The 22,782-nt window shown below is 48.1% G+C and overlaps 1 pseudogene; it reads right to left on the bottom strand.

Moving 5' to 3' along the window:
• Positions 1-1,639, bottom strand: part of LOC132394783 (uncharacterized) — a 67,954-nt pseudogene extending 66,315 nt beyond the window's left edge.
• Positions 1,640-22,782: the final 21,143 nt, after the last annotated feature.

Genomic DNA, 22,782 nt, shown 5'->3' with positions numbered 1-22,782 from the left:
AGGCATGCATGGGTGTTTCGCCTTCTCAGCCAACGCCCCATCCCCCTTCTCGACCGTTCTCCACACTGTGCCAATGCCCGGGTCATTTTGCTGAGTAGTTGCCACTTCCCCCGGACTCAGTTCCGGCAACTGTTTAGTCCGCAGTGCGGTCAGGTCACAGTAAACTAGGGGTATGGCGTCGTCCAAAACCCCCAAATGGTCCACGGCTCGTTCCAGCCTCCCTCTTCCCTCGGCCTTCACGGTGATAGCAAACTGACACATCGCCTTCACTCCAGGGGCAGGGACACTCTCCCACTCCTCGTCCCTCTCCTCCTCCCCCGGCTCCCGACGAGCCAACGCATCTGCATCGACATTCTTGCTTCCAGGGCGGTACCTCAGGCTGAAATCATATACCGACCAGCCACCGATGTCCTGTGGCATCCAGCTTTGCCGAGGTCAAAATATAAGTGAGAGGATTGTTATCCGTCCTCACCTCAAACTCGGCTCCGTATAGGTAATCGCCCAGCTTGTCCACCACAGCCCACTTCAGCGCCAGGAACTCCAACTTGTGAGTGGGATAGTTTCTCTCCGATGGCGACAAGCTTCGGCTGACAAAGGCTACCGGCCTCAATGCTTTGCCGTGCTCCTGGTACAGAATAGCTCCGAGACCCTCTCGGCTGGCATCCGTGTACAGCTCATATGGCTTCTGGGGATCGGCAAAAGCCAACACCGGGGCCTGGGTCAGTGCCCTTTTCAAAGATCGGAACGCCTCTTCACATCGATCATCCCATCTCGAGCCAAAAGGTTCCGCCGGGTTTCGGTATCATCCAGCGTCCTGCCTCTGGTTCCCCGTCCTCTTCTTCCCCACCGGGGGATAGCCACACAACAGCTGAGTCAATGGGTGACACACTTTGGCGTATCCTTCCACAAATCGCCGGTAATACCCACAGAACCCCAAAAATGAGCGCAGAGCGCCCACTTTCTGGTGTCTCGGCCAGGTGGTCACGGCCTCTATTTTGGTTGGATCAATAGCCACTTCCTCTCGCGAAATGATATGGCCAATGTAGTTAACCGACGACTTGCAGAACTGGCATTTGTCCAGGGAAAGCTTCAACCCCTCTTCATTAATCCGACCCAACACCTTCAACAGCCTCTCCTCATGTTCCCCCAAAGTCGATCCAACCACTATCAAATCGTCCAGGTACACCAGCACCTCTCACAGATTCATATCCCCCACAGTTCTCTCCATGAGCCTCTGGAAGTTGGCTGGGGCTCCCGATATGCCTTGAGGCATTCGTTCGAACTGAAAGAACCCCAGCGGGCAGATAAAAGCAGTCTTCTCTTTATCGCCCGCACTCATCGGGATTTGGTAATACCCACTTCTTAAATCCAGCACACTGAACCACTTCGCACCGCTCAGGCAGGCCAACGCATCCTCGACTCTTGGGACAGTATATTGATCAGGGACAGTTCGCCGATTCAACGTCCTGTAGTCAACACACATGCGCACTCGCCCATTCTTCTTCCGGGCCACCACTATTGGGGACGCATAAGGACTTCGGGACTCAGCTATGATTCCGGCCTCCTTCAACTTGCACAAGTGCTGTCGCACGTCCTCAACATCTGCCGGGGCCAGCCGCCGGGATCTCTCTCGGAACGGGGTGTCCACCGTCACCCGGATGGTGTGGCGAGTGCTTTTGGCGCAGCCAACATCAAACTCGCCCCGAGAGAAAACAGCTTCCATCTTCAGCATCTTCTCCAGTAGCCGGTGTTTCCACTCCGGCGACACAGGGGAATCCCCGAAGTTAAAGGCTTCAGCGGTCAGCCCCCTTCGATGCTCCGATCCCTCCCCGTTAGGGGTCCTCACTGGTGCGCTAGACATTACCGTCACCGGGAACAGATGTGCCAGCGGCATTCCCCTCTTAAAGGTGATTTCTCTTGCCGTGGTGTTCCTGACACTTATAGCTATACGCCTCGCATGTACCACCCCTGGTCTCTTCACTTCGGGTCTCATCAGCGCCCCCGCCGGAAATCGTGACTCCCCTTCAAGATCGTCTGGGGCGTCTACTAACAGGGCTTCTCCCGTCGGCTCTCCTGGGAATCTGGGGGTCCCCATCACTAGGGCTATCTCTCCGGGTCGGATCACCTTGGGCCTCGCCTGCGTACACCACACCGTCCCTCGTTTACACTCCGGATCCAGCCCTTGGGAGGCAACCCCTTCTGCGAACACTGCTCGAAATACTGGATACACCGAGAGGGTCACCAGAAAGTCTCCCCCCCCCCTTTCTCCTTACAAGCTCCCAGGAGCCGTCGCACAGCTGGGGAGTTAGTCCCCACCAGGAGGGCAGCACCACCGGTTTCCACCGGTCAGGACACACCAACACCAACGTCTCAATAGCTTCCGACACTCCCACATCGCCCTCCGAGAACTCCAATCTCATCGATAGGTACCCATCGAACGGGTAGTCACCCTCGCTCACACCCCAAATCTGCAGGGCATCAAATGGGGTTACGGGCAAATGCTTTAGATATTGATTGTAGAAAGACCGGTACAATAAGTTCACCTGCGATCCCGTATCAAGAACGGCTTTTGCGTAAACTCCCTCTATCCGTAGACCCACACTGGCACGGAGTCCTACCAGCCCATACGGAATAGAGGCGTGGGCACCCGGTGGTCTTCTGGCTGATCTCTGGGAACTTGTTCCTCCAGAGGCTCCAGTCCGTTCCCTCACTGAGCCTCTCCTAAGTTTCTCGACACCTCTCCCTTTTTAGTCGTGGGGGGGGGGCTTGTCCTCCGCGGGACTCCTTGTCTCTCACAATCCCACCTAGAGTGTCCCACCTCTCCACAGCTATAGCACACCCTCGGCCTTCCACAGTCCCGCCTGAAATGCCCCTCTTTCCCACAGTTAAAGAACACGCTGCCTGCCGCCCCTCCTCTCAAAGGACGGCTTCTGCTCCCAATCCACTGTACTGATCGCCCTTGAGAGTAGGTACCTCCCCTGTCCCTCCCCTCCAAAGGGGGTTCCCCACTCCCCGGGGGTTGTCATTCCTCCACCCAACCACCACTTCCTGTATCGCTGAGGATCGCTCCCGTAGGCCCGGGCCCCTTTTCCGCCCCAATGCTCTCTCTTCCTCTCGCACCTCTCTAATCAGTTGCCCGGAGGATGGAGGGGGACCTTTCCTATAAGCCTGCCGGATAGTCCACGCCACCTTGTCCTCCTCCAGAGAGCCACTGAATAGCTGACTCATCCTCACGCTAGCGACGTTAGTCGCCTTCACTACCCCCCGGCGCCGTAGCACTGAGAACATCCCCTCCATCCTAAGTATGTAATCGGAGAGCTTTTCCCCTCTCCATTGTTCCAGGCTTTGGAACTCTGCTAAAAGCAGCCAGGGTTCCCCTGACAACCCAAACGCTCCCTCCAAAACTTCTATACAGTCCTCTACTGAGGCCCCGGCCTTCTCAGCTTTCAACTACCGGACTGTTTTGGCTGCTAAACTCCTCAAACTTCCCACCAATCGCTGCCTCTTCTCCTCCTCCGAGCCTGGCCAATCCTCTAACATCAAAGACGTATTCTCGATCCAGGTCTCATAGTCTACCTCCCCGTCCGGGATAGGCTTGTCTCCGGAGAACACCCCCAGCTTCAGCCGTGGCCTCTCGACCACCCCCACCAGGGATTTAAGTGCGGCTTCGAGCTCCGAGGCTTCCACCCTACCTGGGGAGCGAGGCTTAGTCACGACTCCCTCCTCCCACCCCCCTTTACTAGTGCCGGGCACCTCTCTGGGGTCCACCTCTAGCTCTAGCTCCTCCCCCGATGTCTCCTCAGCCCCATCCTTCTAGAAGGACTGGAGCCCCCACAGCCCCTCGTCCCCCGGTACACTGACCGTCGCCGGCAGTTCCACCATCCTGACTTCAGCACTCGTACGAACCAACACCCAGCTAGACTCTACCTCTTTACCACAGGTAGAAGCTACCAATTCTACCTGCCCAATACCCTTCACCTTACTTAAGCCCCGCACTGTCGCGTCTCCCAAAACTCGAAAATCCACTCCGCTGACTACGCATGCGTACTGTACTGGTACATCTTCAAACTGGCACCAAAAAAAATCTTACCTCTGTCCATCTCCGCTCTGCTGCCTGCGCGATTCCACAGCCCCTGACAATCCAATCCGGGACGACCACCCCACAAATGTAACACTTACCCAAAGGGCTGGTATATGTCTAGGGGGAAACGGAGATCCAACCACTCACCAACCCACCTCCCGTACACGCAGGTGCTGTGAGAATCGAGTTTATGCCTCGCGCCCGCCAACAGTATCAAATCCACAACAAACACCGTTATGAAATACACTTTAAAGAGTTTACTAAAATTAAAAGAGTAGTAGGCAATAAAAAAAAAACAAAAGGCGCCAACTTATCAAAGTTCAGTCTGTTTAGTGCACTCTTTGGAGCTCAATCAACGAACCGATCGACCCATCCGGCCGTCGCACCTGGGACCACCCCGGTGGTCTTACGAGCAGTCCAGCACACGTCCACCTTCCTCGGCGTCTTCTTCGGCCTCCTCACACCCAGAAACCTGCGAAAACCCCTCCCCCAAGTTCCCAGCATCACAAGACACAATAACATTCCCCTTTGATTAACAAATGAATACAATTACCATATCAGCCATTCTAAAGCGAAACAACGGCGAGAGAAATACTTATCCGACAAAGAAGCATTCCTACTTGTAACAAACCAAAGAGGCCATTTTGAGTAACATACACAGGACTTTGTACACAGAGATGTGGAGAAATTTATTTAGCCAAAGGGTGGTGAATTTGTGGAACGTATTGCCACATATAGCTGCGGAGCCCAGGTCGTTGGGTGTATTTAACGCAGAGACTGATAGATTCCTGACTGGACATGGAATTAAAGGTTACGGGGAGAAGGCTAGCTGCTGGGGTTGTGGAGGAGAAAAAAAGTTTCAGCCATGATTGAATAGTGGAGCAGTCTCTGTAGGCCAGATGGCCTAATGCTGCTTGTATGTCTTGTGGTCCTATGGTCTTAATAACAGCTGTAGATGTACCAGATCATTTTCAGTGATATGCTGCCCTTCTCCAAAATACCTCTGAATCGACCGGCTCACCTTGTTGTCCCATCACGCTCCTTACAATTAGGCTCGGAATACAATTTTCAAACTTCCACCGTACTGCTTCAAAGGCTGTCCTCATTCCCACGTTCTCTGTGACTTTCACACGAATACAACCCCAATTAATATCGAGGAGGCTGAAATCTGCCACTACTATTCAGCGATTTGTATGTTTATGTGCGCGAACTATGGCGAGACCCTCCACGTTTTAATGCCGATTACTTTTAGGACAAAACATAATTTCCAAAAGCGATCATGAATTTTTACGCCAGTATCTTCAACCAATATAGTATGCTCCATTCCCACAATCAAGTGATAATAAGTATAGGACATTAGTTTGTGCCCAGAGGAAAGACTTTTTGTCACGGTCCTCACATCCCAACAATTCTAACACCGTAGGAGCAGTGCCCAGTAAGGTTATACATGATCCAAAATCGGGAAAGATCTAAATGCATCTTTTCCTTTCAATTTTCAGTAGGAGATGAACTAATTTTAAACCGAAATTATGGTTTATATATGCAGTTCACAATCCGCTGAGACAAGTGCGAGGCAAGATGCAGTGGGCAAACAATGTGTTGCAGACGTGGCCGTTACTATTCATGTCCTTAGACCGTGGACGTAACTCGGGCAAAACAGTGCACACTGGATAAATCTCTCTCATGACCTACTGACGGAGCGTAAAGGGAGCGTGGCCAGTAATCAATGGGGGAAGTGCCGACTTGCCGAGAAAAATGTCGCATTTGATAGGAAGGCGATAGCTGTCACTAAGAGCGTCTGAAAAGTAGGTTTTCCTGTTTAAAGTATTCCGTTCAGCGAGAACCCAATGTCAACTGCGCAGCTTGGTGAGTAGAAAAGAGCGAAGGCCAGCGATATATTCGGTCATTCAACTCTAATCAGATTCCCGCCGAAATTTCATGGAAGCAAAGATTACACGAGTCAAATTATTGATACCGTTCTTCAACTCCTGTCTGAACTTGCTTTGGGTCATGGCGTAGATGCAGGTGTTGGCCCCTGCACTGATGCGTATGAGCAAAATCCCGACCTCGTTGGCGATGGCCTTAGGGTTTCTGATATCCTCGGCAACAAAATGAACTGTAACTCGTGTACAGATTAAACTCACAATGGCTGTTGTCCAGAGTAGTATGGAAGAGGCAGACACGGTGAAAAGTAAGACGATGGATTTGCGACGACTCTCTGTCTCGTTGTCCTTGACATTTTGTCCCTTCAGCCGCCGGCGGGCCTTGCTGGCCGCTACGATGTTTCTGACCGTCAGCCCGTTCAGAAGAAGAATTATAGCGAAGGGGAGCAAACACAGAGAGATACTGCACATCCAGGTGAAAGACATCCACCATTTAGAGGTGAAGTATGCTGGTTTGGGCCGACATCCCCACTTCACGTTATCCACGACATAGCGTGGTTCGTACATGAAGTGAAAGGGGATGTATTTTAAGCAGCTCAGCGCGCACAAGAACAAAATAACCTCTGTGGCCGTCTTTTCAGTGCAATACCGTGGTCTCAGTTTCGGACAACAAATGCTGACAAAACGATCAAAGCTAAACGACACGGTTAACCAGACGGAATAGTCCAGGGTGAGTAGCCGCAAGTGTATATATGAAGGGCACACTGTGCTGCGGGAAAGTAAGGAGTTAGGTGTGTAGTAAAGATATATTTCTCGGAGCAAAACGTGAAAGAGAAGTACCATCATGTCAGATATCGCCATTGCCATCATGTAACGCGTAATTCCTTTGGAGAGGCCACAATTTCCCCGGTGCAGGATCGCAGCCGTCAACATGTTCGCTGGGGAAACACAAATCACAAGGTACTGGCAGATTAGACCGCTTTCAAATGATCGCTTTCTGTAGTCATACAACATAGCGGCAGGCGCTTCACTGAATTGTTCCGCGCTTTTAGACTAACTCCCGATCGATGATCAACTCCTCTGCATTCACTCTTCACATTTCCACCAACTCCATCCCCACCCGTTCTCTACCCAGATTCTACGACACATATATAAATTGGGTACAGTTTAAAGTGGCCAATTAACCAGCGATCGCGGGAGACTTTCACGATGCCCCAATGTTCTAATGATCTTCTGAAAATTTAGCGAACAGATACACTGATGATGTGTTCAGCCTCAGATGCCGCCAGACCAATGAATTAAATACATAACCACGCTGGGCTCCAATTTGCAGCTATGTCATTCTGGCAAAGCCCTATCTACCACATCCCTCCATCCTGGCTCTTCCGTTTCACCGTTTAAGTATCCAATAGCCTGGAGAATTCTTCCACATTTACCACTGTTCTATTATTCCATAGGGCCAGCCTCATATCGAAGCACGTGTTAGACCGCTTTCAAATGATCGCTTTCTGTAGTCATATAACATAGCGGCAGGCGCTTCACTGAATTGTTCCGCGCTTTTAGACTGTTTACCCACCAATTATATCCTGGCCGTTTCCCTAGCCATATGTTTCCATCTTGTGACTCTCAGCAGATGTAACTTTGAAATAACCCGTGTCAACCACTATATTGTAAATATTGTGGATATGGCGAAATTTCGCAAATTGTATTAATTCTGCAGTTACATCATGTTTGTGGTGGAGGGCGGAGAATTGACAGAATCTCCTTCTCCATTTACCGCACGTTTTCCATGAGAATGAACAAGATATTTTCATAACTTCCGAGCATCTTATCATATTGGAAGCACGCGCCACCAACATTCTCACAGATCTGCGTTAAATGTTAAGAAGATCAGCAGCTCAGAATTGCGATAATCAAATAGGGACTCCCGATGTGGCACCGAAGATGATAGTGTTTGTGAACAAATTATAAGCTCTGTTAGGGATTTTTTCTTTGCCATAAAATCTCTCGGAATCAAGAGAATGTATCTCCAGTACAGAGTAGTGTCTGCCACCTGTGCTAATCCGATCCGAAGGCCGCTACCGGTCTTCTTCCAGATCTTCTGAACCCGAGGAATGTGGACTGGAACTTAAACCAAAGTTTGCATAGGACGTCACGATTAACTGACAGGATGACGACGAAAGTTTGCTCAGAGAACGCGGTAGAGAAGCAAACCAGTTGCTCGCACTCGGGGATGCTATAAAAACGGCATTATTGTAAAGATCCTTTGTGAAAAACAGCCATAACTGTAACTGTAAACTGCCTTACCGGGGATACCAAATATCGCCACGATGGGATAAGAGATTTCTTTCATGTAGAGAATTGGAGCTCGTCCCATTCTAAATGAATCGCAGTATCGACTTTCGTAAGCAGTTGGGCACCTTTCATTATTAATACCGTCATCAATTCTCTTGTGGTTTCATGGAAAGAGAGGACAATAAAATTAGTTACAGTCTCTTTAACAAACATGTTTGCGTTGTGCAGAACGTCATGAAATCTCAGTTGTTTCTTGGTGGAGAAATACTCAAAGCAAAGAGGACGTGAGCCGCAGATCGTTGCCTACCCAGGTCCCCATACAAATTGCAGCATGATGATCATGTCCCAGGGCAGTAGTTGCGTCATTAAGAAATTGGCAGTTATAGTCGGTGGTAGAGATTTTTTAAAAATCTTTCACCAGCAGGGTTAAGCACTGACACGTAATCATTATTCGGTGCTCAAATAGCACTTCTTATTTTGAGTTTAATGTTGGAGCTGCGGGAAATAGAGAGTAGAGTTCATGTGGTGGGTGAAAATCTGATCAGTCCATTGTCTTTGTTTGATACCACATGACGGCTCTGATGTCCCTGGGCGTCTCGAGATCAAAGACACAATTGTCTCCACCCCGGATCCGACCATCTCAAGCAGGTACAGACAACGGACTACACCTCCACAAACTTCTGTTCCTAGGACTTTGAACGACTTCAAACTACAAATTATGCGACATTTCGCTGTAGCTTCAGCATGTACTTCCGCTGCCAGCACCCCCAGGCCGAAACGTTACTCGCTGTCGCTGGGTTCTGGATTCTCCTTCACACGCCATTATTCTCCATCCCCGGGTATCTGAGGCTGAACCGTCATCCGTAACGTCTTCGGGGCCTCTGTTTTACTACCACCACACGTTCCTGAAGACATCGACTATCCCCTATCCTCCTACGCCAGCAACACCGTTCCTCCTGATCCCAGATCTAATCCTTAACGCGGCTTCACCATTCTTTCCGAAGGTCCCCTCTCTGAGACGGAAGGTTCTTTTCTCATCACCTGCTTTACGTTTGGCCGCCTCCACCCACACCTCAGTGAATTCGGTACTCGCCACGACGCCGATCTTTTGTCTGTCTCTTCCATCTCTGAGCCATCTCCTTTGGCTTCTTTGGCAAGAACTACAAGCCCCTCGCTGATGACCCTTTCTTCCGTCACCAAACCTCTCCCACTCTTGGACAATCAGATCTGGTTCTCTGTCTGCTCTGGATCTGTTCAGTTGGAATTTCCCTCGAGACATCAACAGGCTCGACTTCAGCACTCCTCTCTCCCCCCTCGAACCTACCCCTCTAAACGCACTGCCCTCCACTCTTTCCGCACCAGTCTCAACTTTGCCATCAAACCCGAGACAAAGGGGTGCCTATGTAGTGTTGCGTACTGACCACTCCTTTCTGAGATCAGGTGGCAGCTCGGAGGCACCGCTTCATACCTACTCCTTGTAGTGGACCCCACTCCAGACCTTCCGAAAACTGTCTTCGCACCATCAATGGTCTCATCATCTCCGGAGATTCACTGCACTACCAACCTCATAGTTCCCCTACCCTGCATTGTTTGGTTCTGTTTGCCTCCCACCTCCCACGTCTGACAGATGTGATCCGCAACTTCAACAGTTTTCATTCGGCCCCTCGCACTTGCTCTAGACTTCTATTGGTATGTGCAATGGTCTTACGGCCTTATGCATTTCTGGATTCCAGTTAATCCTTTGTTTGTTGTTTATCAGCGATCGATGCAGACCAGAGCTTCGGTTAAGACATGCTTTGCGGCCTGTAGTCGGTTATCGGCGCGGCACCGACCTGAACAAAACTGAACACTCCTGGTTTGATGTTGATCTTTTATCCGTTCCTTCACTTTTTGCCCTCTGCCCACTGTCCATTTTCTTGCTTTGGGTTTTGATATTTTTCATGGAACGGATTCCATGGTGTTTCTTTGTTTTCTGACTCTCTGCGGTAGGACAAATCTCGGAGTTTTTATTCGATAAGAAATTTGAATAGAAATGTACTTTGTTGAGTCTTTGACTTCAGCACCAACCGCAGTCCTAATTTGAGATAAAATTCACACTTGCGCATTGGTCCTTATACTATACCTTTCAAAGCATTTCAAAAATCTATCATAATATTTAACCCAGCACTATCCCATGATTAAGTACTAATTAGTACCGACACCTGCGTATCAGTTAACTTCCCCAGAGAGGATGATGTGACTCTGTTGGTAAGGAATGACATCAAATCAGTTGGAAGATGTGAAATAGGATCGGAAGATGTTAAATCCGTGTGGGTTGAGTTAAGAAACTCAAAGGGTAAAAGGTCGTTGATGCCAGTTATGTACAGGTCTCCCAACTGTGGCTGGGAAGTGGCCCACAGATTCAACAGGAAATAGTAAAGGTGACTCAAAAGGGCAATGTTATGGTAGTCATGGTAGATTTTAACATGCAAGTCGATTGGGAAAATTAGGTTGCATCTCAAGACAGAGTTCGTTGAATGCCTACCAGCTGGCTTTGTCGTGCAGTTTGTCGTTGAGCCTACTAGGAGAACAGCTATACTGGATTTGGTGTTATGTAATGAGCCGAAGGCGATCAGCGGGCTAAAAGTGAAGAAATACTAAGAAGACAGTGATCACAATATAATTGAGTTAGACTCGAAATTTGATAGAGATAAAATGAAGTCTGAAATAGCAATATTTCAATAGAGTAAAGGAGATTACAGTGGTATGAGAGAAGTGTTGGCCAATCAAATTGGAAAAGAGATGTTGTCAGGGATGACTGCAGAGCAGACATAGCGAGAGTTTCTGCGGGGAAAATGAAGAGGTGCTGGATAGATGCATTTCAAAAGCGAAGAAATACTCAAACGTCAAAAGAGTACAAACGTGGCTGACAGGGAAATGAAGGCTAATGTAAAAGCAGAAGAGAGGGCACAGAACAAAGCTAAAATTAGCGGGAAGATATAGGATTCGGAAGCTTTTGATACCCTGTAGAGTTCAACTAAATTAGGATCGAAAAGATGAAATATGAAAGCAAACTATCAAAGAATACCAAAGTGGGTAGTAAAAGCTTTTTCAACGATGTAAATGTAAGAGAGAAATGGGCTTGGATATAGTATCGTTAGAAAATGAAACCAGAGAAATAATAACCAGGACAAGGACATGTCATTTGAAATAAATGAGTATTTTGCATCCGACTTCATTGTGGGAGATACTAACAGAGTACCAGAATTAAAGGGTTGGTGGAAGAGAAGTGAGTGTGCTACGTTTACAAGAGAGAAGGTGCTGAAAAAAAGCATAAAGACCCCAGTCAACCGGACCAGCTGAACTTCACCCTGGTGTCATGAAGGGGGCAGCGGTAGAGATTGTGAAAACATTAGCGATGATTTTTCAAAAATTATTTTACGCTGTCATCCAGCCAGAGGACTGGAAAAGTGCAAATGTTGGTCCACTTTTTAAGAAAGAAGGAAGGCAATGGGAAGTACAGGAAAGTGTCGGTGCGCGCAGCGGAGCGGGAGCAAGGAGTGCTCGAGGTCGACAGACGACTGGAGATCGGAGGATCGGAGGATCAGACGTTGTGTGTAGGACGAGACCGTCGGACCTACCTGGACGGTACCTAGGAGGAACGTAAAACTGCGCAGGCGCGGGTGACATCAGCGGCGAGCGCAGGGTTTAAAAAGAGGCCAACTTTTAGGAGCGAGCAGTGTCGGTGCGGGCAGCGGAGTGCGCGGGAGCAGAGTGCTGGGCTTTGGCTCAGCGGGCTTCTGCGTAAGGGGACTTCGCTGAGAGGAAATCAGTGAGCCTGAGTACGTGCTTGCTGAGGTAAAAAAGGTAAGGTCAGTGGGTACATTTTTCATTTATTCTGACTAATCTGGGATCAGGTAATGGGGGAGACAGCTAGAGCAGTGGTGTGCTCCGTATGCAGTATGTGGTAGGTCAGGGTCCACACAGTTGTCCCTGATGACCACATCTGCAAAAGGTGCATCCAGCTGCAGCTCCTATCAGACCGAGTTAGGGAATTTGGAGCAGGAGCAGGATGAACTACGGATCATTCGGGAGGCAGAGGCAGAGATAGATAAGAGTTATCGGGAGGTAGTCACACCGAAAAAACAGGAGATAGGCAAATGGGTGACAGTCAAGAGAGGCAGGGCAAGCAGACAGAGAGAGCAGAACACCCCTGTGGCTGTTCCCATCAACAATAAGTATACAGTTTTGGATGCTGTTAGTGGGGATGACCTACCAGGAACAAGTTGCAGTGGTCCTGTCTCTGGCACTGAGGTTGGACCCTTGACTAGAAAGGGGAGGAGGGAAGAGAAGAGGGCGGTAGTGATAGGGGATTCTATTATCAGGGGGTCAGATAGGAGATTTTGTGGGGAAGATCAGGAGTCCCGGATGCTCTGTTGCCTCCCTGGTGCCGGGGTCCGGGACTTCTCAGATCGGATGCAGGTTATTCTCGAGAGGTAGGGCAAGAACCCAGATGCTGTGGTCCATGTAGGGACCGACGACGTGGGTAGGATGAGTGAGGGGGTCCTGCGTTGTAAGTTCAGGGAGTTAGGTGCAAAACTGAAGGGCAGGACCTCCAGGGTAACAATCTCAGGATTGCTACCTGTGCCACGTGCGAGTGAGGCAAGGAACAGAAAGATTATACAGATTAATATGCGGCTGAGAGGATGGCGCAGGAGGGAGGGTTTCAGATTTTTAGATAATTGGGATCTGTTCCGACGGGACGGTTTACACCTGAACTGGAGCGGTATTAACATTCTTGCAGGAAAGTTTGCTAGTGCTTCTCGGGGGGGGTTTAAACTAAATTTGCAGGGGGCAGGGATCCAGAATGCGAGAGAGGATAGCGAGATGAAGAATAAAGGGCAGGTGGGGAATACGCGGTTCCGGAATATTAAGTGTGTAGTCGAGAAAGGTGAGGTGGAACAAGTGATAAGGAGGACACATATACAGAGGGATGGTCTGACGGAACATGGAGTTAAATGTGCAGAAAGAATAAGTAAATTTCGGAAGGACAACAAAATTCAAGAGGCGTATAGCCCGATGGGAGTTCGGGGAGCTGGGTAGCGATTTAAACAGAGGGAGGAAAAATGGGCTGAAAATTCTATATCTGAATGCACGAAGTGTCAGAAATAAGGCAGATGAGCTTTAAGCTCAGGTGCGAATGGGTAACTATGATGTTGTTGGGATAACGGAGACGTGGCTGCAGGGAGATCAGACCTGGGAAATGAATGTACAAGGGTATACGTGCAGAGGGGCAGAGTGTGGGCAGAGGGGGTGGGGTGGCCCTGTTGGTGAGGAATGAGATTCAGTCCTTTGCAAGGGGGGACATAGGATCAGGAGAAGTAGAGTCTCTGTGGATAGAACCGAGGAACAGTAAGGGCAAAAAGACCCTAATAGGTGTTGTCTGCAGGCCACCAAACAGTAGCATGGATTTTGGGTGCAAGTTGAATAGGGAGTTAACATTGGCATGTGACAAAGGTAATGTCGCGGTAGTTATGGGGGATTTCATCATGCAGGTCAATTGGAAGAATTAGCTTGGTGCTGGACCCCAGGATAGAGAGTTTGTAGATTGCTACAGGATGCATTCTTGGAACAGTTTGTACGAGAGCCGACCAGGGACAAGGCTATTCCGGATTTAGTGTTGTGCAATGAACAGGATTTGATAACCGATCTTGAAGTAAAGGAGCCATTAGGAGTTAGTGACCATAATATGATAAGTTTTTATCTGCAATTTGAGAAGGATAAGGGAAGATCGGAGGTGTCAGTGTTGCAGTTGAACAAAGGAGACTATGGAGCTATGAGGGAGGAGCTGGCCAATGCTAACTGGATGAATACCCTAGCTGAAAAGGCAGTGGAACAGCAATGGCAGGTATACTTGGGAATAATGCACAAGGTGCAAAATCAGTTCATCCCCAGTAGAAGGAAGGATTCAAAGGGGGGAAAGGGGCCACAGTGGTTGACAAAGGAAGTCAGAGGTTGCATAGCATTAAAGAAAAGGAAGTACCACAGAGCTAAGGTGAGTGGGAGGACAGATGATTGGGAAATTTTTATGGAACAACATAATTAAAAAGGCAATATGGGGAGAAAAAATGAGGTACGAACACAAGCTAGCCAGGAATATAAAGGAGGATAGCAAAAACCTTTTTTAGGTATTTGAAGAGAAAGAAGATAGTTAGGAACAATGTTGGGCCCTTGAAGAATGAGTTGGGTGAAATTGTTATGGGAAACAGAGACATGGCAGAAGAATGTAATAAGTTCTTTAGATTTGTCTTCACTAGGGAAGACACAAGCAATCTCCCAAATGTATGGCTGGGCCAAGGACTTAGTGTAACAGAGGAAATGAAACAGATTGACATTAAGAAGGAAACGGTGATGAGTAGACTGATGGGACTGAAGGCTGACAAATCCCCAGGTCCAGATGGTCTGCATCCTAGGGTGCTAAAGAAGGTGGCTCTTGAAATTGCGAATGCATTGGTAATCATTTTCCAATGTTCCTTAGATTCAGGATCAGTTCCTGAGGATTGGAGAATGGCTAATGTTATCCCACTTTTTAAGAAAGGAGGGAGGGTGAAAACAGAGAACTATCGTCCTGTCAGCCTAACACCAGTAGTGTGGAAGTTGCTAGAGTCCATTATTAAAGATGAAATAGTGGCATATCTAGATAGCAGTGATAGGATTGGGCCTAGCCAGCATGTATTTACCACGGGAAAATCATGCTTGACTAATCCATTGGAGTTTTTCGAGGATGTAACCAGGAAGTTAGACAAGGGAGATCTAGTGGATGTAGTGTACCACGATTTTCTGAAAGCATTTGATAAGGTCCCACATAGGAGATTGGTGGGTAAAATCTGAGCTCATGGCATTGGGGGGAAGATATTGAAATGGATAGAAAACTGGTTGGCAGATAGAAAGCAAAGGGTAATGGTGAATGGGTGTTTCTCAGAATGGCAGGCGGTGACTAGTGGTGTGCCACAGGGCTCGGTATTGGGACCACAGCTGTTTACGGTTTACATCAACGATTTGGATGAAAGCATTGAGAATAACATCAGCAAGTTTGCTGATGATACTAAGCTGGGTGGCAGTGTGAAATTTGACGAGGATGTTAGGACAATTCAGGGTGACTTGGATAGGCTGGGTGAGTGGGCAGATACTTGGCAGATGACGTTTAATGTGAATAAGCGTGAGGTTATCCACTTTGGGAGTAAGAACAGGAAGGCAGATTATTATCTGAACGGTGTAGAGTTAGCTAAGGGAGAAATACAAAGAGATACAGGAGTCCTTGTTCATCAGTCACTGAAGGTGAATGAGCAAGTGCAGCAGGCAGTGAAGAAGGCTAATGAAATGTTGGCCTTTATTACAAAGGGAATTGAGTACAAGAGCAAGGAGATTCTTTTGCATTTGTACAGGGCCCTGGTGAGAACACACCTGGAGTATTGTGTACAGTTTTGGTCTCCAGGGTTAAGGAAGTACATCCTGGCTGTAGAGGAAGTGCAGCTTAGATTCACAAGGTTAATTCCTGGGTTGTCCGGACTGCCTTACGCAGAGAGGTTAGAGAGACTGGGCTGTACACGCTGGAATTAAGGAGATAGAGAGGGGATCTGATTGCAACATATAAGAATATTAAGGGATTGGACAAGATAGGGGCAGGAAATATGTTTCAGATACTGGGAGAGTCCAGTACCAGAGGGCTTGGTTTGAGAATAAGGGGTAGGTCATTTAGGACAGAGTTAAGGAAAAACTTCTTCTCCCAGAGAGTTGTGGGGATCAGGAATGCACTGCCTCAGAAGGCAGTGGAGGCCAATTCTCTGGATGCTTTCAAAAAGGAGCTAGATGTGTATCTTATGGATAGGGGAATCAAGGGATATGGGGACAAGGCAGGATCCGTGTATTGATATTAGATGATCAACCATGATCTCAGAATGGCAGTGCAGGCTCGAAGGGCCGAATGGTCTACTTCTGCACCTATTGTCTATTGTCTACATTGTAGACTAGTTACCTTGATCTCAGTGGTTGGGAACATATTGGAGTCAAATGAGGTTGTGGAGTACTTTGTGACACAGCATAAGACAGGACAAAATCAACATGATTTCCTGAAGGGAATATCTTGCCTGGTGAAACCTTTGGAATTCATTGGGGAGATTCCAAGAGGATAGAGCGGATGCAATGGATGTTGCATATGTTGTCTTTCAGAAGGCCTTTGACATGGTGCCACACACAACACTAACACTAAGCTTAGAGCCCATGGTATTAAAGGCCAGTTATTGGCATGGTTGGAGCATTGGCTGATTGCTAGGAGGCTGCAAATGGGTATAAAAGGATCATTTTCTGGTTTGCTGCCGGTGACTAGTGGTGATCCGCAGGGGTCGCTGTAGGGAATGCTCCTTTTTAGACAGTGTATCAGTGATTTAGGTGATAAGTTTTTTTGCCAAGTTTGCAGACGATTCAAAGATTAGTGGAGGGCTGGATAGTGTTTTGGAAAAGCTAAGTAGTCTGCAGAAGGACCTGGACAGTGACAAATGAAATACAATATTGGAAAATGCATGGTCATGCACTTTGGTAGTCAAAATGAATGTGCAGACTTTTCTAAACGGGAAGAAAATTCAAAACTGCCAGATACAAAGGATCTTGGGAGTCCTTGTTCAGAATGCCCGATAGGTTAACTTGTAGGTTGAGTCGTTGGTGAGGTCAGCAATTGCAATGTTGGCATACATTTCAAGAGGCCTGGAAGAAAACAGCAGTGAGAAGACTATAATACCACAACGCATAGGAGCAGAGCTAGGCCATTCAGCCCATCGTGTATCTCCTACATTCCAACATGGCCGATCCCTGATTCCAGTCACCCTCATGCACCTGCTATCTCACCATATCCTTTGATACCCTGACCGATCAGGAAACCACCGACTTCCAAATTAAACGGTCTTGCCCTCCACCGCTCAATGGCAGAGCATTCCGGAGATTCACAACTCTAGATCTAAAAATGTTGCTCCTCACCTCTGTTCTAATTTGTCATCCCTCCGTTTTTGAGGCTGTGCCCTCTGGTTCTGGATTCCTCCACCTCAGGAAACGTCATCTCCACATCCACATTACCTGGTCTTCTCAACATTCAGTAAGTTTGTATGAAATACCTCCCCCACCTCCCCGACACCCGGCATTCTTGTAAATTCCTCATATGTTAACTCCTTACTTCCCGGAATCATCCTCTTGAAACTCATCTGGACTTCTTCCAATGACATCACATGCTTTCTGAGATTTGGGGCGGAAATTGGTTGACAGCACTCCAAATGTAGCCTGAATAGTGTCTTATAAAGCTCAGCATCATTTCCTTTTTTTATGTTCTATTCTTCAGAAATAAATGCCAACATTGCATTTGCCTTTTTAACCACAGACCCAACTTTTAAATTAACCTTCAGTGAGCTTCGCAAAAATTCCTCTGCAGCTGATGTTTGAAACTTCTCTCCATTGAGATAATTTTCTGCACTGTTGTTCCTTTTTATCAAAATGCATTCTAAAACATTTTCCAACATTGTATTCCATCTGCCAGTTCCTTTTGCCGATTCTTCAAAATTGTTCGTCCTGTTGCAATTACGTTTTTTTCCGAGTACTCCTTGCCCTTCCAGTTATTTTCATATTATCCACAAACTTTTCCACAAAACGTCAATTCCATGATCCAGGTCGTTGATAAACAATGTGAGAAGTAGCGGTCACAATACTGAACACCACTAGTAACTGGCAGCCAAACATAAATGTCCCCGTTTATTCCCACTCGCTTCCTCCTGGCTATCAGGATTCACCTATACATGCCAGAATATCTCCTGTAACGCCATATATTTTTCTTGTAAAGCAGCCTTCTGTGTGGCGCCTTATCAAATGCCTTCTGGAAATCCAAGCAAATGTAATTCACTGCCTCCACTTTGTCCATTCTGCATGTTACTTCTTCAACGAATTCTAACAGATTTGGCAAACAGGTCTTCCCTTTTCCAGCAAGCATTGTCACACTATGCGTTGCCACAGACACTGAAGCGGGTCGATAGTTCAGGGACTTTAATGCGCACAGAGTTAAAAGGGAAACGAAAACAATAAATAAACACTCGGTCAAAGAGTGCCGTTAGATGAAACTCTCAAATGGAAAACGAAGCCTACACTGCGGCTGAAAGGAATAACAAAATATAAAATGAATGCCACAAGTCTTCAGAGTCAGTGCATCGACAGTACAATTTCTCACACAAGGCCTAATGAAAACAGACAGCAAAGCGGGCCTGGAATCCCTTCGGGCATTCAAAGGGAGGCATGCTGGTGGAGGACGACTGGAGGTTAATCTGGCGATCTCTGTCCAAACCAACTGGGAGCTCCAGGACATGGGAAAGAGGCAAGGCAGTACAGGGTTATCTCCAACTCCTGGTTCACTCTCTCAGTCTGGCCGTTAGATTGGGGGTGGAAACCAAACGAGAAGCTGGCCGAGGCTCTTACGAGTGAACAGAAAACAATCTAAAAGCGGGAACTGTGGTCACGACAAGCACTAGTTCGGAAAGAATTGAGTTAAATACTACCAAAATGAAATAATAATTAGCTGACACGTGCATATTCACGAGTGCTCCCGATTTCGAAGTTGTGACAGCACCCACCGCCCTGGTGCAGTCCACAGACTTTTGTCCGTTGGAAGATACAGATGAGGAACTTGTGCAAGATGTCCTTGGAAGGGATCCAAGTACGTTCTTCTGAACCTTATCATTCCCAATCCACAAATACTGAACCATACCACTTATCTGGCGGGATGCCAGGAGGCACCGAACTGTATAGACAAAGGAACCATCTACCAAGTGGGAAAAATGGTGAAGTGGAGTGACTGGGGCCATGGGAGAAGTAGGAAGTGGCTTAAGCTGGGAAATATGGAATACTGGTTGGATGTTTGGTGACACTGCTATTCCCAATCTATACGAAACCTTGTTGGCAGCTTTTTCCACTACAAACGATGCCACGTGGCGCGGTCCCAACTTGCGGCTCTCGGTTTCAGGGGAAGGTACTTTGTTGCCATTCAGACCTCCTCTCCTGGCGTGAAAGTCCTTACCTGCCGGGAATGTTGTTTCTGGGCATGCAGCAGAAAAGCCCTGGCTTGGCTCCAGGTGCGCCTGTAGCGCTTGGTCAGCTGTTCAGCAGCAGGAACTCCTATATCAAACTCTTGGTCAGGGAAGAGCGGTTCTGAAATCCCTTTTAGCAGTCAAAGGGAGACATACTGGTGGAGGACGACTGGAGGTTAATCTAGGCGATCTTTGCCCAAACCAATTGGAAGCTCCGGGACGTGGGGAAGAGGGAAGGCAGTATAGGTCTGTCTCCAACTCCTGGTTCACTCTCTCAGTCTGGCCATTAGATTGGGGTGGAAACCAAACGATAGGCTGGCGGAGGCTCCTGCAGGTGAGCAGAAAACAATCCAAAAGCGGGAAGTGAACCGTGGTCCACGATCAGACACTATGTGTTGTATCATGGAGCCTGAACACATCTAGAAACATGTGCCGATGGGAGCTTGTGGAGAGCAATGAATTGGAGAGCCTTGGAAAATTGATCCATATCCACCAAAATGCTGGTGTTTCCATTAGGAGGGGCTATTACTGAGAGGTGGGACCAGGTGCGGTGAGGCACATACAGTGGACATAACAGGACCGCAGAACACTGGCGTGATAACGTGTTCGGTGCACAAAGTGGAACAGGCAGATACAAAGTCGTGGGCATTCTGGGACACAGATGTACACCAAAGTTGTCTCTTCATCGACTCCTGGGTCGGTTGAAGTCCAGTACGTTCAGCCACACCGGAGCAGTGACCCCATTCCAACACTTTGGAACACCCCGCAGCAGGGACAAACAACCGGTTGGGAGGTCACCCATCCGGGCCTGGGTTCGACGGTTGATCGTACTAATCCCCAGATCACCGGAGCAATACTAGAGTGAGGAAGAATGGGCTCTGGATCGGCTTTTTCCCAGATCTGCTGAACTGCCGCGAGGGAGGGTTGGCCTCAGTACTCTTGCTGCCGGAACGATAGGTGAGCGTGAAATTGAACCGTGTGAAGAAGAGAGCACAGCGGGCTTGACGATAATCAGTCTCTTTGCATCTTGAATATAGGAAAGCTCGTGTGGTCTGTACAGTCGAAGAATGGATTTTCTGCCCGCTCCAGCCAGTTTCGCCATTCCGCCAGAGCCTCCCGACAGCCAGAAATTCTCGGTTGCCAATATCGTAATCTCTTCCGGCTGGTGTCAAGCGACGGGAAAGAAAGGCACAAGGTAGCCGCCGGCTATTTGCAGGGAAACGCCGAGAGACGACAGGTCCAATGAATAAATCGGATTAATCCACCTCGACAATATGGCTATGATGGGTCTGGATGCTGCAGCACCAGCGCAATGATGAAATGTCGCTTTAGCTCCGAAAATCCTTGGTCGGTACCGTCCGTCCAATGGAATCCTGCCGAGACGTTCCTAGTGAGTGCATTTATAAGAACCGCAGTAGAGCCGAAATTCCGGACGAAACCGCAGGAGGCACCGTACCTGTTTGACTGGAGAAAGCTTGAGCCACTCTGTAACTGCCTGAACCTTACTCGGGTCCATTCGAACACTGGATGATGTAATTCTATAGCCCCAAAACGACATCTGGTCTTAATGGTATTCAAAAGTATCGGGCTTTGCGTGCAGGTTATTTTCAAGCAACAATCTGATAACTCTCCGGACAAGCTGGTTGTGCTCCAGATAAGAGCGGGAATGGATAGGTTTTATTATCTAAGTACACAAACACAAACTGGTTCAACCTGTCCCCGAGCACATCGTTAAACAAGGCCTGGAATGCAGCAGAGGCGTTGGCTAGACCTAAAGGCATCAGCAGGTACTCATAATGACCATTTGTGGTGTTGAATGCTGTTTTCCATTCAGCCCTTTCTTTTATGCGAACCAGATGGTAAGCATTGCACAGATCAATGTTGGAAAATATGGTTGCTCCCTGGAGATGTTCAAATGCAGACTGCAGCAGCGAAAGAGATTAACGGTTCTTCACAGTGATGCTGTTCATGGGCCGATAATTGATGCAGGGACGGAGCATGTTATTTTTCTTACTCACAGAAAATAGAGTTGATTCTGCATGCGAGGTTGACAGAAGTATAACCCCATGCTCAATGCCACTTTGAGATATTCCTCCATGGACACCGGTTTAGGATGAGAGAGGGAAAAGAGCCAGTCCCCGGGAGGTCTAGAGCCAGGTAGGGTGTCTATGGCGCAGTCATATGGCCCATGTGGAGGCAGGGGGTGAGATTCTTTTACTGAAAACCTCAAGGAGATCCGTATATTCAGTCTGAATCTCAGACAGGACCACATCCTTAGCTGATAAAGGAAGGGATTCACGGAACGGAGCTTGAGCTAGACACAGACAGGTAGACAGCCAATCTACACGTGGGTTATGTCGGGATAGCCAAGGGAGACCAAGTAGCGGTTGCAGTTCAGGCGAATTAACTAGATAGAAAGATAGTTCTTCATGCTGGTTACCTTCAAGCACCAGTTGGAGGGGTTAGTTGGACAGGTGGATTTGGCCGGTGCCCAAAGGTCAACCGTCCTGTGCCCTGACTTTGATCTTTTCTCCTAATGGCATCAGAACTCCCCATTTTCAGCCAGAAGGATGTCCATGAGATTCCCGGCTGCACCGGAGTCTATAAACACCTTGGTTATGGGTCTGGGACCTCCACCACATGAAAGCTGCGAGCATTGCACAACTAGTGAAAGCTGAACGAAGAGAGAACAGACCCTTCAGAATTCCCCTCCCTGCTGATGGGAATTCTTTTCACTGGACTTTTGGACCATGCCGTGCAGAAGTGTCCCTAACTATCACAATAGAGGCAGGAACCTGCTCTCCTGCAACACTTTGGACAGCATGGGCCCTAGTTGCATTGGCTCTTCCTTAGACTGGGTGCTGGGTAGTGAGGGAGGGAGAAAGGGCGAGGGAAAACGGTGAACATTCGTCGTGTAGGAATTTTGAAACATTTATTTCCCTATGCAACTCAGTTACACGGTCGTCAATTGGAATAGCCAGATTAATGAAGTCATCCAGACTATCCGGTTCATCCCATCCACGATCTCATGCCGGATCCCTGTGTTCAGACAACGCTGGAAGGCAGTGATGAGAGATCTCTCATTTCATCTCGTCTCTGCTGAAAAGGTATGGAATTTAAGTGAATAGGCTCTCACCGTTCCTCTGCCTTGGTGCAGGTCCAAGAGTCGGTGGGCTATCTCCTGTCCCCGTACTGGAAGATCAAAAATACTCCTTAACTCTGCCACGAAATGTCGGAACGACTATACTGCGGAGTATCTTTGCTCCCGTAAAGCATTTAACAGGCTGAGTGGAAGTCCATCGAAAAGATTAACCATATACGTCAGTTCTCACGCATTATCATCAAAATATCCAGGCAAGGCTTGGAGTGTCAGCTCGTTCTGAGTAGTAAAATTCTTGCTATCATCGGCATCACGAGAATATCAGCCTGG

The sequence above is a fragment of the Hypanus sabinus genome, chromosome 5, assembly GCF_030144855.1.
Source record: "Hypanus sabinus isolate sHypSab1 chromosome 5, sHypSab1.hap1, whole genome shotgun sequence".
NCBI lineage: Eukaryota > Metazoa > Chordata > Chondrichthyes > Myliobatiformes > Dasyatidae > Hypanus > Hypanus sabinus.
Note: the sequence above shows the minus strand (reverse complement) of the source record. Positions and strands in the feature narration are given on the sequence as shown.